The 20525-nt window shown below is 34.0% G+C and overlaps 1 protein-coding gene across 1 annotated transcript in view; it reads right to left on the bottom strand.

Annotated features, from left to right (window-relative positions):
• LOC139965541 (transcription factor SUM-1-like) overlaps nucleotides 1-20525 on the bottom strand; it is a 55110-nt gene that overhangs the window by 32897 nt on the left and 1688 nt on the right. The gene's annotated exons all lie outside the window — the stretch shown is intronic.

The following is a 20525-nucleotide window of genomic DNA, read 5'->3' as shown; positions in this document are numbered from 1 at the left end:
AATTGGAAATATTTTGGAAGAGATACTTTAGATATACTTTACTGCAATGCTAGTACTACAGCGCTAATAGGTCTCCAGCGTCCGCCGTCAATATTGTACTTGCATAATTTTACTGTTATAACAAAGAACCTAATATTTTATACTTAAATTTGAAAAAACAAGAAGAAATACAACACGATTGTTGATATCAAAGAATATGACTTTTTGAATTAATGTGAATTTAAATAGTGACATATCTATTCCGCATTTGGGAATAATTTACGAAAAATATAGTAAATGATTATAAGACGTTTTAAATTTCACATCTCTGTAGAATATACGATATTTGTATTACACTATACAGCCAAGAAAACTAACATTGCCCTATACAATATGGTATTTTATTATTAATATGGCCACATATCATAAAAAGTTTACCACACTCTACACATTGTCACTCTCATAGCATATATTTTAGCATACTGAGAGGACAATAAATTGACCTGTCTTGAAGCAGGGAGTTGTTATAGGTACCGCACCACAATTAGAGTAGTGTACATTCGCTCGAAAGGTTAACCGTTGTCAGAGAAAAGAGGTCAAAGTACCTAAGGTCAAGCTTGTTTAAGCATGTTATCAGTTACTGTCATTGTTTGTTCTACCTCTATATGAAAGAGCATAATTTAAAGTACAGATGATGTGAAAATAGGGAGGATCGAATGTGATATAAACCATTTTATAAATCTTTGGTTAAATGTTGATATTACTCCGAGCGAGCAGATGGAAGGGTGGGGGTTCAGTATGTTAAACTTGCCCCTTTTCTAGCTCAAAATCTAAACGGTCATGATATGAAAGTTTGCAAGTGCCATGATAGGCCAAGATCTCAGCTATCATGTGGTGGGTAGGATATGCCAATTGAAAACTTCTATCTATGATTTGGCAGGTCTTGAAAGTGACGAGTTTAGTGTGTAAGTCAATGGAACAATTCATTGTGGTGGGAGACCTGAACAGTACTAAAATCCACCATTTTGCCACAATCTGGTGAGACCATACGCGGGCATTATAAAATTGCTATAAAAAATAACCTGTTTCCTTACACTTAACCAAAATCTCAAAACATGAAAGATGAAATGAAATTCAGAGGTTTTTAACAGGAAACCTTAAAATACTACAGACACCTAGCCTAATATGTCCAATTTGCAGTACATTTGTTGTGTGTGATAAATCTCATTCAAAATCTGTTGAAATATTTTGAAAAGGTTCTCTTCGTTTTCAAGATGTACACTTTTGAGGATTTGGTAAATCTGGGAAGCTCATTAAATATGCGCAAACTGTGACGTGGAGTGTTTGCGCTCATCCAAATTTCTTATTTTAGGCCTTAATAAGTTTACCCCTTATTACAAGCCCACATGATTCATTTGAGTAATGTGATGTACTTCTTTTCAAAGAAGATAATGCATTATTTCAAGAAATCGCCTTCGGCCACAAACCTGTGTTCAGTGTCGTTGAAACGAAGGTTTTAAAAACAAGGGAATAACATAACATAATATAGGCAATCACTCCCTTCATACGTCATCAATGTGCATAATTAGCTAAAATTTATGCATACATAAAACTAGAATGAAGAAAAGACTTGTAAAATGACCATTCCTTGATGGATTTTAATGGGATTTGCAGCTATTTACATGATTTCTAATGCCTATTAGATTGATAAGGAATTATTGTTCATAGGTGTCCGTAGACCTATAAATTAGATCACATTCACATAAGGTTTATCATGCATTGGATTGAATGGATTAAAGGACGGCTCGGTCTGATATTTAAAGAATATGCCTAATTATATATAATATAAAGAGAACTAGCGAAAACAGTTAATATATCAATCTCATTGTTTCATAGCTTGTTCTATTTGTTAATTAACTATACCAGGTTAATCACTTCATTAGTCGTATGAATGAGTGCATTGCGCAATAGTTTGTGACGTCATACATTGTTACCGTACGTCACAACTGCTTTTATTTTTCTTCAAAACAGGAATGACTATAAAAATGTGGGAGATAATAAATTCGATTGAGTGATTGGATGTTATTTTATGTTGGTACTATAGGTATAATCAAGTGACGCCATCGATATTAGCTAAAGGTTTCAATTATTGCAATTTTCTTAATTAGAAGAAAAAACAAAACGAAAACAAAAGCAAAACCACAAACTAAAACAAAGAAAATAGACATTCGATGTGCCGTCCATGTGTATCCATTACATTTACTTATTCAATGATCCGACCGATTCCCAAATCAAAACAGAGCTTTAAATATAGCAAAGGATTTCATTAAGAATAGCATACACCCTGCTCACAACAGTACATTGTAAACAATAAAGTATAAATCATAAATAATATCTTTTTCGTAATATAATTATAAATTTTCCAGACCTTGAATTTGATGTTCCACAATCTACGGTATAGATGTATCTCATCACATATAACGTAACACACAAACCCACATATATACACACACATGCACACACATACAAGTCAACAAATCATCTATCACTACAAGTGAAACATCAGTCGCCGCTCGGCTGGAGATGTAATCAAGGAAAACAAGCTACATAGCGAAGACCTAGACATAAAAAATAAAAAAAAATCATCTTTTAACTCAACGCGTAAACCCAGCTTGACAAAACAGAATGAAACGAGCAAGCTCGGACAGAGCTTTATTAATCCTTGTCAAAATAATAGTATACAGCTAATATATGTGCTAATGATCTCGTTCACACTGTATGTATGTAGAATATATCACTTTTGACCGATATGGCGATCCGTTGAAATGAAATTATTTTGTTATAAATATGAAGTTGAAAAGACGTCATCGTTAATAAATTTGATAGCTTGCAGTTTCAATTTTTTTTTAACTAACGAAGCAAAGGAACTTGAAGGACAAAATAGTTCGGCAAAATAAAATAACCCTTTCGAAATGCATGTATGAGGTTTATGACAAAATAGAAATAATTCTTTGTCCTTTTTTAATCTTTGTTTTTTATTGAACCGATAATACCCAAATATTTTCGGTGCAATATATATATATATATATATATATATATATATATATATATATATATATATATATATATATATATATATATATATATCGTTCCATGATATTCCCGTTGATGACGATACTCCTAATTTGAGGATAGTATACTCTGAGCAGTCTCAACTTGGACTATACCAGACACCCCCAAAATACCACATCAGTGTAAACTTGAACTATACCCCCCGTTTAGAAGACGCGTTGTCTTAAATTAATCCCAGTTATATGTACTCCCTACTCTTCGACGTTGTTTATCACTGCCCCTCGTGGAGAGAAGAATACTTTTGTTTTGCAGGTTCATAATTTAATAATAATTATGGCAGAAGATTCGATGACAAACTTCATGGGAGTAAACCGGAGGGGTTAGAGCTTTTATACAGTGGGGGGAAAATTGCTTCGTAACCTTAAAAGGATATTTCCGCAGTAAATATACGTGTATAGTGTGATACATGCACGTGGTGAACCGAACAAATAGTTTAGGAACCTGTATTTAGGAAAACAAATATATAGTCATCTAAAACTTTGGGATTGAGATACGAGTAAACTCTTGCTAGTATTTCTGTGTCAGCCTGGGAAACTATGTTCGAAAATTATACTTTGAAATGAACATTAAGTCATTAAAACAAGAAATAATGATAAATGAGTGTAATACATGAGTTATGTTCTGATGTATTACTTGAATAAAGAATGAGATTATTAAGATTTTAAGGGATAACAAATTCTTACTGAATTATGTAATCTGGTTTTGATGCCGTCTTAAAGGGTCATTGGTGTTATATCCAGATATGCTAGAAATGTAAGATTATGGTCATATATTCTCAAACCAAAATAAGCACTTGAACTTCCTTCCATACCTTCACTGTATTTTTAATTCGCCGATATATTTTATTGTCTAATTAATACCTGCATGGGTATAATTTGAGGTGCCAAAATTATCTACAGGTGAAATGTTTTTGAAAATATTCAGCATATGTATCAAGTTAATGTTAATGGCCAATGCAGATGCCGTTATACTGAGGATCTTCAATGCACACGTGACCTTTGAAATATTCATACTACGTCACAGATATTTAAATGTAGAATTTAATGTATGCGATTTAAACTTCTCGTGATGTCTAAACATGTTAGAGCTTATATTAAAATGTCATCCGCGAGGACCTCGGGTAGCGGAAGGCCATCGATAATCAAAGTCACGTGGACTCATGTAATAATAATAATAATATCTGAACTCTCACCTTCATCATTAAATGTGTGGAACAAACCTGAGAGGGATACGTTGCTATGGTAATTGTCATTGTAGAAAAAGGCAGCTCTACACATGAAGGACTTATAATTTCAAATGTATAGGGTGCAGTAATTGTTCTGTTGGTCCCCCAAATCCAAACGATCAACATGCTTAGTTTGTTGAGAATGTCCCTAGAGTATATTTTGGATTTTATGCGAGTATGCCTGCCTTGAACATTACGTGGTGTTGTTCAGTGTGATGTGAGTAGTATGCCTATAATGATTGTCTATCCTACATTGTTTGCAAAGTTATAACCTAACCAACATTCAGATTAAATTACCACCATCGTCCTTCTTCAAGACCATTCAGGCCTTTATATCTAACAAGCACGACTAAAAAATATTTGATATTTTCAATATGAAATTAATTTTCTTGTTTGTAGGTACATAGTGTATATTTGGCCTAACACTACATCAATCTCATTTTATTTTTTTAAGTATTATTTTTTCCCCTGTTTTTTCCCCTCTTCTTCTGTTCTTACTCTTCATATTGATTTGTTATTCATCAAGATCCGAAGAAGAAGATTCACCCTCTAAACTATTTTGCCAACAAAATTAAATCTTATGAAGCTAATTCATCAGAGATTAAACTGAGATCAAATACACTTATTGGTACTGACATCAGTAAGAAAACGCGCAGGGTGCTTCTCTGTGGCACGTCGGGATGCAGGAATCACCACATCATGTGTAGGCCTACATGTCGTATGTGTATGTGTATATATATATATATATATACAGAGATAGAGATAAACACTGTGATGTTTGGTATATGTCGTGTAACGTGAAAGATTTACTTCTATGTACGTGTTTATAGTTTGCTATACCAATATTCAACAATGTTGAATAATGTACATGCGTTTAATGTGTCTACTATTTAAGGAGGGATGTGTTTTAATAAACTGCGAAACACAATTTCAATGTAGTCTTAGACTGCTCAGATTTTCAGGTTACCACTATTCCCAAACCTTCCATTGACAGAAACTATAGCACCGAAGATCTATATATATATATTTGGCTATAAATATGGCTATATATATGGCTATATATATATATATATATATTATATATATCTATACACATATACGAACATACACATGCACACGCACACACACCGATACATACACGCACACATACATACAGTTGTACTGTACGTTATGTGCCATATTCATGGTATCCTCAATATACATATGTATATGTATATACCATTTTTTTCCCTCCCCAGTTTGAAATCACAAGCAAGGTGATGATGGGATTGATCCAAAAATAACAATCATTCCGGTTTGTGGATGTCTCTAAACACTTCCATATTTTAATGCCTTTATGATTGGTAAAGTTAAACCCTCTTCTCCTTCTGATATTTCGCTTGAAAACGTTCGTATTCTTGTCATCGGATCAGACATGGATTTAGGATGGATGAATCTGCCGTCAAATGCAGCAGGGGGGGATGTGAAGGTATATTTCCACACGGTACAGTTTTTCGTTTATTTGTAGTTGGTGCATCTCAGAAATGTATAAGATGTTATGTATTGGATCACGAATAAATTTTGATCACGTCTCGGAAATGAGTTTTATGAAAGCATAAGCTATCACTGAATGAAGGAGAAGGAGGAGGAACATATTTTTTTTTTAATTCTTGAGCTGTTTCAGTACCATAGATCGCTTCAAAAGATGGCATAAACAACCCTCCTACGCACCCGCCCCCACCCCATCCTCAACAAACAAATGGTAATAATAATAATTCTGACTATAAGCCATTGTAATATCCACACATCATTTGTAACCCGTTAATCTATAGACTATATAAGGCATCAATGAGTTCTATATTAAATGTTTAGATGGTTTAGCTAAACAGAGTTCCATAAAGTCTCATAAAGTTAATGGAATACTTCAGTGTTTTATCGTTCTTTTGTTATACGAGTTTATTGGACCATGGACGTATTACCCTGGTTAACATACTTAAATTGTTGCACTAAAGCCCTTATTGCGTTCTCACTCACATTTTGTTTAGTTGAAAGGGCAAGAATCTTTCTAAATGAAAAGAAAAAAGTAGCTATTCCAAATGCAGCTTTAATTTAAGCCAGCTCCTTAATGGAACACAAAAATTAAAAGGAAAAATATGATATTTCTCGTCTCATGATACATATTTATAATTCATTATTTCGTAATTTTTCAGAAACATATGGTGTTCATTCTTGTGTGCTGTTTTCTTAGTAAAAAAACATAGAACATTTCTTGACAGATGTGACCAACAAAAATATATGAAACGATGGATTCATTTTAGTAACCGCAATCTTGTAATTGTGTTAAAGGAGCTTTCCGGTGTGTTAAAATACTGCTGCATATATAATGAGAAAACTGCTAGAGAGAATCGCCTTGCTATCTAGTATACAGGCGCTTGCCGGCGTATAGCCGGGTATTTTTTGTTTACTCCTTAGCAATGAAAAAAAAACAACAGAATACACCAAATTGGGTTTATCAAAAGGCCCGTCCATATCATTTCCGTAATGGAAGATATAGAATCATACATACACAATTACACACACACACACACATACACAAACGATAAAGCAAAAAAAAAAATCGCGTTCACTGTACTGGTGATACATTTTCCTTCAAAACAAACCGAGCCGACCTTTGACCTTACCAGTCCTCGAATTTCCTAAAATAACTGAGATGGGACCCTGTTTTTGATGTTTTAAATCTCCCATGTCCGTATTTACTTACTGCATTTTCCCCAATCTGTCGTGTAGAATCTTCCTAATTTCAGTTAAACACACTCAATCGCAGGGTAAAATGTGTTCACCTCAATCTTTGTCAAACTTTGAAATGGTTATTATAATGCCATATTTGTTGGCCTTTTATAAAAACAAGGACTAATGCCCGAAAACATTCTACACTAGTAGGGTGCCGTTTTTTTGACTCTTTCCGGAAGGATAAAATTGAGACATTGGTTCGTATCGATAACATTGTTCAATTCATGTGCAACATTCGTGCACATTTTTTTCAAATTATATTTACTATATTTGTTCTACATTCAGACTAAGGACCCCGTTATGTTTTGTTTCTTTTTCCATTGTTCAAATCGAAGTACCCCTAACCTTCAAACAATACCCCTTTACAATAGAATTCTTCTGCGGACATGGTTATTCTTTTCAAATGACATCTGAGGACTTGGAATTTCAGAGTACAAACGAAGTGTACACACGCAAACACACAATGTACGGTACCATTTGATCAGTTCCTCAGATAGAACCCCAAACCCCAAAGGAAAAACACAAGATCTCCTGGCATCAAAAAGCAAGTTTATAATGCATTACAAACAGTCAAGGACCAATGGGGGTGCTTCTGTTGTTAATATGAAGTTTAGCAAGATCATGTACTTGTTGAATTATCAAACTTTATAAAACAATGGATCAGTATATTAACATTTATAGGACTACACCGATAAGCCGACGTCATTATCAGTTTAATCTCAATGGAGTATTGAAAAGATTAGACTATAATGTTAAAGCTGTTGAATATCTTACGCTATATATAAGCATTACTAGGCACTCAAATATATTCTTTGACTAAGATATAACAAGATGAAAATTATTTATCTTATAACTTACCATAACTGAAGAATATAAAGAATAATATTGCCTAGGGGTTCAGAATAATGTTCAAGGGAAACATACTATTCACTAAAAAAAAGATTTATAAAAGAAAAAAAAAAGAAAAAATATTGCACGCCTCATCATGTTAATTCTTCATCATCACTTACCGAAAACTGTGACGTAGTTCTAAAAAGTGTCATAATTGCACAATTTTTGCAGGAAAAGAAAATGTCGAATAAAATGATATTTTCCATGTTTTCTTTCGTTAGTTGACAAACGTAACAGCTGTCAATGAAATTCCATACATTCACGTTATTAATGAAAACATCGTTTCATATACATATTTTTTTGACAATACACAACGATATGCACGTTGATTACGGTATCTAATTAACAATCATAATGTCTCGAAAAGCCCCACCGATTTTAAGCTTCTAATTTTATGCTGCAGATTTCATCAATATTGCCCCCAAATATGCTAGAAATTCCAAAAATGGTCACTGATGTTCAAACTGCATAACATTTCATTGCGACCATCAAAATATTTTTCATCAGTGATGGATTCATTTAATTATCTAATTGAATACTCACCAAAAATCTCTATGATTAATTTAAAGTTTCGAGAGAGCACTTTTTGATATTTTTTTTAGCAATTTTTAAAAACAGACTGAAATTTGAGGCCAATAATGATGACCTATATTTGACGAAAAATCTTTTGATGTTTTTTATTCCCCCTTTTGTTGCTAACTATTATCATATCTCCCTCCCATCCAGTTTTGATACACACGCTATACATATCTAAACAGCGTGTGTCCGGCTCATCTTTCGGCAAATTCTTTATGATTACCACGAAACTATCATTATATATTGTTATTACCGAAAATACATAATACCGAGGTTATCCATATATATGAAAGGAATATTCGCTGGGTTTTTAGGGTTTATCGTTCCCTCTACATAAGGTAAACTTGACCATGCTGTAAATTGATGACTTAGCCAGCGTGACAAAACAAACCCATACAAACAAAACATGTAAGGGTCAATGCACTTTCTTATGGTGTGCGCATTTGCTGTCTCTTTTTAGAGGGGGGAGGTGGGGGGGGGTTGGTGGGGGGATTGGGAGGGAATAACAGGATAGGGTTAACGAGAGGGGGTACTAAGTTTATGTCAATGTTTGTACTGGCCAGAATAAAAGTTTATTGAAACTGGTCACAGCTCGGGTTGTCTAGATTTATTCTGAAGAAGTAATACTAATAAAATAGTGATAAAATGTTAATAACGAGTTACATTCTATTAATGAAGGTGATTGCTATATATTTTTAAATTATTTAAAGACATCTATCACACAATGAACTCTGATTTACCGTATTTCAAGTACCTTAAAGGGGTATTCCGTGGACTGAATTTGATTGCTTGATAAATATGCTGGAGGTTTTTTTGTTTTTAATCTGTAAGTCAAAACTACATACTGATATCATTTGTTTATTCTCTAACATAATATTTACCTCACGTCTGCACAGAGGAAGAATTATATTTCTACGCAAAAAAAAAGTTGCACTGTGAAGAAATTCTCAATAGATAGAAACCTTTTCAACTCTACAGACATTACGAATGACATTCGGTTTTAATGGCAAATCAAGAAGATTTAAAATAAATTGGAAAACAAAACAGTGTTAGAAGAACATTTGCCAGGCTTATGTATCACAGCACAGCCCACGTATATTATAATGCACTCATTGGAAGAATTAAGGGTTTAGACAGCCAAAATATGTTCCATTCTGTTTACCCATATCTTGAGTTAGGCGGGGCAAGATATTGACAACATATAAAATTCAGTGTGGAATACTTTTCTTTCTTCCATATAATAGTCGCATTGTCTGGCCACTGGAATTACCCTTTAACATATATCCACCTTCATTACAAAAAAAAAAAAAAAAAAAAAACTGCTCAACCATAACCCTCATGGGCTATACGTAAGTATGTTACGCCACCCACCCAGTTGAAATGGAGCATACAAACACATATTACACCAAATGGCATTCCATGCTATCACACACACACACACACTCTCTCGCTCTATATCTCTCCCAGGCATATACATGTTATATAGTGCTCCCGTTGTTGAGAACCGAGATACCGGACGAAAACAGATCTCTTCCCAAGGGGCTCCTAGCCAAACCATCCTATTTTGTGATGGTAACATTATGGTTATTCAACCGCTAAATAAAAACATCCGTATTATGACCTTCCCTCAAGGTCAGCCCCAATGCTAACCTTTCTCGGCCAAAGAAAAAAAACCCCCAAAATACCCGGGTTTTTTCAACCCATTTCATATCCACTGCGCAGGTGCATATCCATAACCGTAAGGGTGGGAATAACAACAAAACTCTCCCGCCGTTCGTTTATTGTTTTTTCTCTAAAATATGTTTCTCTTATGTATTATTGTGTATATATTATTATGTATTAAAGCATTTCGTATACAGTGATGAAGTTTTGTGAAATGTTGATTCAGATATGACGTTTGACACCGTGTCATCATTTTATTCGGTCTTTCTTTACTTTTGCAAGGGATTATTGACCTCGCCAAACGGTGTTACAAATGATATGTATTTATACATACTATAAGTTTGATTTTAATTTAATTTTAATTCTACGTTTTCTTTTCTTTTCATCTAAAGAAATTTCGGTGACCAATACTTCTTTGGACATTTTGAGCTGCAACAACTGGTTCATTAGTTAAAATTACAGTCGTAACAAGTTCACTAATTTATCGTATTATAACTATATAAATGTTCAGAAGGACCGCCATGGAGTAATTCTTCTCGTTCTCGTGGCGAGGGGTTGGGTAGGATGGGGGGGGGGGGGGGTGAAGGCTTTACCCCGGGCCTGCTGTCGTATCTATTGTGCTCATTGAAACATGTATGGGACAATTATATGACCAGAAGAGAATGCTCGGTTGATATTCAGCACTTTATGTGTCCTTGACAACTTTGTAATACATTGTGAACATGTTATCTGATGCATGGATGTCAAATGTTTTCTAATTGGTGATTTTGTGTCGCATCCACGAGGGACTGCCCTCATAATCTCCTCTGTGTTAGAATAAGATGTCCAGCCACTTGCATCAATGTGTCTCAGATTTTTTTTGCATAGGATCATATCTCAAAAATTTTAAGTGGCAAAGAATTGCAACCTGGGCGGATAGCATTGCAATGCTCTGATAGGTCTCTACGTTACAATTAAAATTAGTTAATGTTTTCACCGAACATTCAACGAACAATAAAAACGATATGTTACGGTTCGATCTACTAAACTTTGCACTACAAGTTAACATTTCGAAGTGATGGATTACGCTATATATCATCTCGCCATTTCAACAGCCTCCTCTCTACCTTCCCTTTTCCTCCCCTCTACCTTCCCTCTACCTCTTCTCTACCTCCTCTCTATACCTCCCCTCAAAGTATGTTTTTGCATACGTCTTTGGATTTAACATTATGAAGACCTCACTCCTCACAAACATCTTAACAACAACCATGTCCCCCTTAATAACACCAAATTCAGCAGACAATGACCATACCTTCACAGAGGAAAATCACCTATTTCGATATATTTACATTGATAGTAACTACTATCTTCGACGATATTCATTTTTGGAATCGCGGGGGGAAACTTCACTTCTCCTCTCTCTGCTCGATCTAACTTCGCGAAACGATTCTCGTGGGAGAGTTGTTTGCGGTAACTAAAAGCAGATGTTTAAACTGTTATTGGTGTGTTGAGCAAACACTGTCCCCCAGAAGACGCTCAATTGAGAAAACAGACTCCAAGGATAAAGATGGAAGATTGGGTAATCAATGCGCCTTCCATAAATCCAAAATTGATTTATTGTTTTGTTTTTGTAAGAAAATAGTTATCATCATATTGCCCAACGTGTCTGACACCCTTTACAATACTGACTATACAGTGAAGGGTTCTATACCTGGCAGAAACAAACCCCGATATCTTAGATTTTCATGTAAAACTTTAAAAAAAAAAACGTCAAATCTATAAATGTTTCCATTTTTTCGGGTATCTGTTTATTTTCGTTGTAAGTTTCGAAAGAAAACTATAAATGACTGTTATACTGTGACAGCGATCTCATATAACAGTAGGACATTATCACAACTGATGGATTTTCGTTATGTTAGCCCTGTAGCACCGATCACAGCTTCGCATTTCCGTAGGAAAAATACCATCCTTCCGGTGAACACACATTCTTCACTTTAAATAGGGTAAATATCATCAAACAAGTTATACAGGCCCTAGCATATTTACTGACTAATATTAACTTCTAGTGGATGTTTTTCTTCTTCATTTTAGTGGAACTTCTGTCTCATTCTTGAAATAGCAAATATGCTAGGTAAAATCAAAAAATGGTCATCATAATTATACATGATCTCAATACTCATGTGATTGTCACATTCGAAACGTTTAATATTCTCAATGAGACACTTAACGCTCGTAATTTAGACTTTTTTTTTCTTTTAAAATTTTGCTAATTTAATTGTTTCCGAATGATTCGTGTGACTTGAGCTGTCTTGAAGTTCAATGGCATTCGTGAACATTACAACAATAGTTAGGCCATGGGTGCTGAGTCTCAAGTTTGATCAGCCTAAACTTGCTAAAAGGCTTCCAGAGTACCTTGTCCTAGAGATTCTGACATTCTTGATAATTTCAATTATTCATAGAATTGAGTTCTATATAAGACATTATATTAAGGGCTCAGGGAAGGAAAATATTTCCGGGTGGCAGCAAATTGCTTTTTAATATTTTTAGAATAAGTGAGTATTATTTAAGCCTTTATAGCATACTTGAGGTTCGGACATAAAGGAGGCGGGGGGGGGGGGAGTTTGGGGGAAGGGATACGTAGGGTGAGACGGTGGGTGAGGCGGGGGATGAGGGGTGAGATGGAGGGAAGGGGTGCAGATTGTTTAAATTATGATTTTTATTTTATTTATAACTCAATTCATCGAATACCGAAAAAAAAACTTGGATGTTACGATAACCATGATAAAGCAGAAAATTGTCAGAAATGGTAAAGGAGGAAGAAACAAAACAAATTTCTAAAGTCATTTTTGTTTATATGATGGAGATTGTTACACAGTCGTTCAAATGAATTCAAAGAATATTAAAGGAGGATTCAAGTAGAGGTAAAGATGTCATAGAGGGGGGGGGGGAGGGGGTTGAAAGTACACAGTAAGATGCGCTTTGAAGATTTAATACTGAATTGCCATTATTTTGTTGAGTTGAGTGTAGATGGGGAAGGGGGGGGGGTGGGGGCGATGGAGACACATATTGAGGACCTGTAACCTGATTGCATATATTGTGTGCTGCAGGCAGAAGCTGCTTTAATTATCAAGATATCCATTTAATCACCACTTAATTTGAACCGTTTTGACAGAAGTAAAATATTCCTTAATATATCGTTCGTAAGGAACATATACAATGTTTTTGAGAGCCAAACTACAATGATTATTTCGATATGAGCTATATGAGAAAGCAGTGTTCCAGCCACCTTGCTATATTATTTAAGGTGACCAGAGATGCATTTTTAAATGATGTCAAAGATTTACCCTGTATAATATCTCCAAAAAAAAATAAGCTTTCTTTTAGGCCATTGAAACTGAGTAAATATTAAAATATTAAGACAATATATAACATAAAGGACGGAAAATAAGAAGTGAAAGAATACGGTTCATTTTAAAAATGAGGTGTTTCCAATATTTCGAAAGGTAAGGTAGTCCAATATTTCTGCATTGTTATTACCCTCAAATATGCTAGTAAGTCAAATACTGGTCACCTCTGTTACCGTCGCCCCTCACTGCACCCCTTTTCCTCACTGGGAAGTTTTTTTAATTGTCTAATTTAACTCTCGTCAATAACGTCTGTAATGTCTCGGTTTCGAGAGTCTGAGCCTCTCCCTCCATGTAGGAAAGAAAATACTTTTTGTAGAGTCTTGGTAAAGTTAGGGTGCTAAACTTTTGGGGTCAATACAATTGATATCTATGGTGTGAAGACACGACCACAACTTGTAAAAAAAAAAATAACATACTTAAACAATTAAAACACGTAACTATTGTTTCTTAGTTGGTCTTTTATGTTTTAACTTTAAGAATGAGGTTGAGGTTGCACAAAGAATTGCATATAAAACCGATTTCCAGGCTGGGGTCGCGACCTGAGACTGGGTCGCGAGGTTAATTATTGGTGGGTCGCGAACTATTTTACCGGAATGGGCTATAATTTTGCGGTACTTAATATTTCACCTCTGCAATATACTGGTAAAGCATAACAATAGTTTTAGAATATAATTATGGAAGTTTGAGTCTCTTATGTATTTTGAAATAGTACGGCTTTCACAAAAGACTTAGTCCTCGATGTCAAAAAGTCGAAAATTACTCAAAATGTATTTGTTATTAAAGATGAACGGTCATTTAAACAATAGCTCGAATACATTTAACTGCGTCAGTTAACCTGTGTATTAAATGATATTACGCATATACTATATAGAACCGCTGGAAGTTTATTTAGCGTTTAAGAAGCATAACAAAGTGGTGAGCATGTGGAACGCCAGAAAAGCCCAAAAAATTAAAAATTAAGAAGCGATGGACAAGCATACGAGTTAAACATAGGTGTCACTGATCTTTGAGTTTGCTCCGGAATTCCTGCTTTTTGGACTAATATTAGTGTTACAATATTGAACATTACCAACAGTGTTATTTCGATGAAACTTATTACCAGTTATATCATCAATGTTTATAACGATATTATTCTGGCTGGCTGGAACGTTCGGAGGGCAATCACATATGACCTGAAGGGGGCCGCATATTAACTTGTAAGGGTTTCATGTGTGTATATATATATATATTTACAACTGCATATTCAATAACGTATGTGATTCGAATATAGTATGCACCCAATCACCGGACAAAAATTACCAACGTTATTATTAATTTTACACTATGAATGAGGTAAAATTATTGGTAAATTTCACAGTTGAATGACCTGAAGTTTTCAGTATTCGGACCAGTTCCCAAAACTCCTCAAAATATTGTTGGTTTCATCACATAGTTATGAAAGAATAATTCTCCTTTTCTAAAACGTAAAATCCGTCGATTGCAATATTTTTGTATCTGTAGGATGATATAGCGACAATGACCTGTTACTTGGCTCGGACAGGGCAGGGCCGACGGAATTCATTCATTTTGTATTTATAATCTTCTCCTAAGTTGAATAATTACATTTGGGGGGGGGGGGGGGCGAAAGTTGACTGTTTACAAGGAATCGAAACGTGTACTTTCAAAACAATAAACTGACAGACAAATAACAAACAAATAACAAACAAATAAACAACAACAACACAACAAAGATACATTCTAGTCATTGTGTTTGTTTCTCTAAATAATTAGCTTGTCGACAGTAGAAACAATACCTTGAACGTTTGATCTTTGCCGACAAAAATAATATTGTTTTATGTTGTAGCATAAAAGTTACCGTTTACTATCAAATGAAGCAAAATTATGATCTACACAAATGTTAATTTGGTAGGAAGGATAAGAACATCATCCCATCATATTATAGACGTAGATTGATAATGCATTTTTCCTTCAGAACTTAGGCTAATTTTTTTTTTTCTTTGGGGGGGGGTCATATTTATTAGGTGTTTATGGTTGAAATTTAAATTAAAATTTATAAATCTTAAGCAGCAAATAAACTTTGCTTATATGGTTATTGTTTGAGAAGGTTATTTAAATTTGTAAGGGGCACTCCTTTTTACGTAATTCTTAAATTTGTAGATGGGTTAGATTATTAATTTTATGATGGGTATTAAAAGAGCGTTTTATTTTCCGTTATTTCAATCAATTTTTCGATTTTGTTCGAGACTCCGATCCCGTTACAATGTAACCCAAATAATTTTACTTTATGAAATGTGTCATTTCAAATAATTATAGAAGTACAAATCCAAAGTTTTGCTTGAAATTTCCAATCATTTTTATGTTAAAGTGTGTCTTAATATTTAGTAATACGTGAAGTGTCTTGGCAGTGATTGGGTGAATTAATTACTGGATTTATTAGTTAATACATTCATTAAAACCCCAACGCTGTTTTCAAACAGAGTTTGTCCGTTAATTAACTTTGAAGGTTCTCTTCCAATGACCCCTCTCATAACCCCTCCACATCCCAACCCTTACGCTAAAATCGCGGAACTGTTCAAAACTTACGTTTTTTCGTTGTGTTTAAACTTTCCGTCACTCTAAAACACCCCGGGACGGTTCCATGGAGGAGGTTGCAGACCGTGGCCCGGGCCCCCTTCGGAGTTTTTTTTTTGGGGGGGGGGGAGGGGGGGCTAAAAATAGCCACAAAGATATATAACTTCGATCACAACAAGGTACATATTGGATATATTTTTAAACATGTTTTTGTGCGCTTGTATACCGTATATAATACCGATGTAGTCACATGATAAGAATTCCGGTAATAAGTTCGACATTTACCGATACTTGTCCCACACCCCACCACCCCCCCCCCCCCTCCACCCCTTCCAGAAATCATGGACCTACCCCTAACACATTACATGGATATGCATCTTGTGTAACATATATCTATTTGCGCGTAAGCACGTTTGATTTCATTCAAATGAACGATTTATTATTCAATGTATAAAATCCAACCAGAAACAATTTGTGTCACTGCAGATTTAATATAATTATTTTTTTTTTTTTTCATTTTCAAACTTTTGAAAAGGTAAACCTATTTTCTAATTTCATCGTGCCTGGTGCGATTTTACACTCTTTTTTATTATTATTATTATTATCATCATTATTATTATTATTATTATTATTATTGACGTGGTACTTTCCTATGCCCTGTATGATCTTTCACGATAATGCTGTGCACAAAACACAGACAAACATATAAACAAACAGACAAACAGACACAGATGCACAACAGCAGTAGAAATAAATGATCTGTTTTGTATATCGATATAGTGCCAATCTTTCAACGTCATTGCGTTATAATAAAACAAATTCTCACCAATGAATGACATAATCAAACCTGCAAAATGTAAAGTATCTGATAAATAACGTTGGATTTTTTATGAATTTTTTATCTGAACGAGTTTATAACCATTTACTTATCCATAATTTTGGAATGAAAAATTATGATCTCTTTGCAAGTATTGTTTCCGAACATAATGAATCAAAACTGAATAGAAGAATTATTTCTAGGATTGTTAGCTCACGTTCATTCGGAACAACCATTCTCCTTTTTATAACATGACGAATATAAATGATATAATTTTGTATTGAGAGTAACAGTTTCATCTCACATTGTGCCGAACTTTAACAAGTCTTTTCTGACAAATTCAATGTAAAGATGTCGTCTTATTTTGTTTAATAAAGTACTTCCGTATTTTTTATCGGGCCAGTCTTCGCTAGATCTTATATGTGACGTAACCCCCCCCCCTCCCCTCCCCTCCCCTCCCCTCCCCTTATTCGGTTATTGAATGAATTGTCAAACTATTAAAGATTCGAGGCTTAATCATATAAAAAAAAAAGATAAAAACAATTTCTGCATAACTAGTTCTGACTAATTGACTGGAATCATAGTAATTTGACAACAAGTCTTGAACATTTGTGACTCTTCAATTACTTGTAAAAAGGTTGTCCATTTCATCTCTCCTTTCCCTATCCCCATCCATCCCCACCCCACCCTTAAAAAACTTCCATCAACAACAATACACACACACCACCTGTGACATTTATTATGGAAATTAAAAACAAAGAAAATTCTGCAATTAGAAAAGGAGAAATTTTCCATTATAAAACTTTCGCACGCTGTTTTTATTGTCTTATAGTAAAATTGAAAGAAACAGCCAAGTCAATCAAAATTGCCTTGACATTTGGCCTTGGCAAAAATAATATCTAGTATCTGGATATTTCAGAAGGCTAACTGGTCAAGAAAATAGTCAAAAGAAATAGTTGTCGACAAGAACAATCAATTAAGCAATCTCCTCTTTAACTACACGTTTTACAATATATTAATTTCGAACCACACATATTAGGAGGGAGAGCAGGGGTGGATGGGTGGGGGGGGGGGCTGGTGGTTGTGGTAAAATAGGTCACAGAACGTTAATCCGTACATTTATTGGTTGAAAAACACGTTCATTATTAAATAGTCTCATGTCATTTTGTCGACGAGAATATTTCGAATTTTTTGGGAGAATTATTTGTCAATCTATGAAAAACTATAACCTACATGTCTTTTTAATTTAAACTTCAATATTTCTCCCTTTTTTTGTTATGTAGGACAAGGATAGAGATGAATTTTCCTTCAAATCTCGAAAGTTACCAATCGACCCTTTTACGAATGTTTATATTGACATAATCCAAACTTGTTCGTATCTTGAAAGGTTAATTATGTATATGATAATACAAATTCACTTTCAGGGTCTTTTTGTGTTAGCCTTTTATGTTTGTATGAGAAAACAAAACAACTTTTCAATAAACCTTTTTCGTCCACACTTACCGATTCACACAGAGATTACAGTAACTATACTGTAAATCTTAAAGTTTTGTACCACAGTAAGAAACTGGATTGTGCTGATAAATATGATAAATCGGTAGCATGTGCTACTAGGTTTGCAGTAAGGAGGATATGTGTAATCCCAACAAATGCATCAAACTGGATTTTGTTGGGTTTACACGAATCCTCAGTTCTTACTGTAATCATAATAGCACATGCTACCGATTTATATAGCATGATCCAGTTTTTACTTAGGTACAAATCTTAACGATTTACAGTAGTTACTATGTTCTCTGTGTGTATCAGTTAGTGTCCACACAGATTTGGTAATTCTATCATTGATGGTATACGCTTACAAGAGGCAGCGATACATCTGACAAAAAATAAATACAAGACAAACAAACACAAAAGACAAACAAACAAGATAAGAATAATAAACTGTAAACAAACTGTTTGTCTTAGTACTGCAAAAGAAAAATCCGTGTCTACAGATAAATATACCAGAGTTAGACGACTTGCCGCTTCGATCCTAGCCAGATCCTCTTCAGAAAGCAAAACTCATTTTTTGGTTTCTGAACAAATACCCCAAAAAGATGGGTACATTAAGATAAACAATTGCATGTTTACTCTTTCACATGTTGCATTGCCATTTTTATATTAATTATAATCTGTGTAATTCATTAATAATGTTAAGAAACACTTGTATAAGGTTCCTTACATATTACGCAAGCGATCGTATACCATACGGCAATAACGTGTCCTTTACATCATAGCAACTTGAGATTTTTTTTTTTTTTTTTCTTATCAAAAATATTGGTACATTTTGGTGTTTTATATATACAATAGCTTTCGCTTAGCATTAATTTAATCGCAGTAAAGAAAAAAAAACTGAAGTCACATATTTCATTTCATATACTTTTAACCCTACATCTCTGCGACAAAAACGATTTATTCATTCTTCGTATCATTTGTATTTATCCTTTATCAGTCAAAACATTCCAAAGTGTAATTTTAATATTTTAGTGCAAAAAATGTGCTTTGCTTTCTTGTTAGTAAATAGTATAATAAATATGTACTGGTTAACTTAAACAGAATTCTCTGAAATTGTTTGTATGACTTACATGTTGTGTATCATTGTTACAAAGTTTTAAAATAATTCTAAGTTGAACTTATCAATTTAGTACGCTTATCCACTGAAATGTTTTTTGTTCATTTACATTCTTAATTCGCTGCATTTCTTAATCCCCTCTGTGAAAGTTTCCACGAAGATAATTTTTTTTAGAAATGTTTTTGTTAAATCTTTTTTGAGAGTCACATTCACTCTTACCGAATAGTGGCTTCACACAAAAGTTCTCTAAGCCAGAACGAAAAACATCCTGATTTTTTTCGTTCTAGTTTGGAACTAAAGTTTGTAAGATTTCACTCCGAGTTATAGCAGTGGAATTCTCTCATCAAAGGACTCTCAAAAAGTCAAAGTCAAAGTCTTTGTGAATTGAAATTGTAATTTTATGTGTCCTTTTTCATAGTTTTTTGTTGTTGCTCACAATTATAAAATAAAACTCTGGAGAGAAGTCTGTCTGTCAAATACGCTAATTGAAGAAATAGTTTGCAAAAGAGGTTGTATTAGTGTCATTTTTAAAACTTGTATAAATAAAATCTGTGTTTGTATTGGGTTACGTCATGTAAGTAATATAGTAACAATAATTAATATAATAATATCATTGTAATAATAGTAATACAACTGGAGCCATGATGCAGTTTATCTCCGTTTTTCAAGGGTCCTGTCAATTTTGTTATTTACTAAAACAATTTTTTTTTAACATTTTATAAATGAAAACATTGATACACTTCCAAACTTACCATATCAGCAGAATATCTCTGAATCATCCAATAAAAAATATGTAAATTGGAATTTATGAAACTGAATGCAACCTTGCTTGAATGCTAATATTAGTCTTGATACGCTATGGTATTTATTTATTCTTCTCCTTCTCCATCTTATTATTCATCTTATAAT

Source organism: Apostichopus japonicus, chromosome 1 (assembly GCF_037975245.1).
Source record: "Apostichopus japonicus isolate 1M-3 chromosome 1, ASM3797524v1, whole genome shotgun sequence".
Taxonomy (NCBI): domain Eukaryota; kingdom Metazoa; phylum Echinodermata; class Holothuroidea; order Aspidochirotida; family Stichopodidae; genus Apostichopus; species Apostichopus japonicus.
The sequence above is the reverse complement of the archived record's forward strand: the minus strand, read 5'-3'. Positions and strand labels throughout refer to the sequence as shown.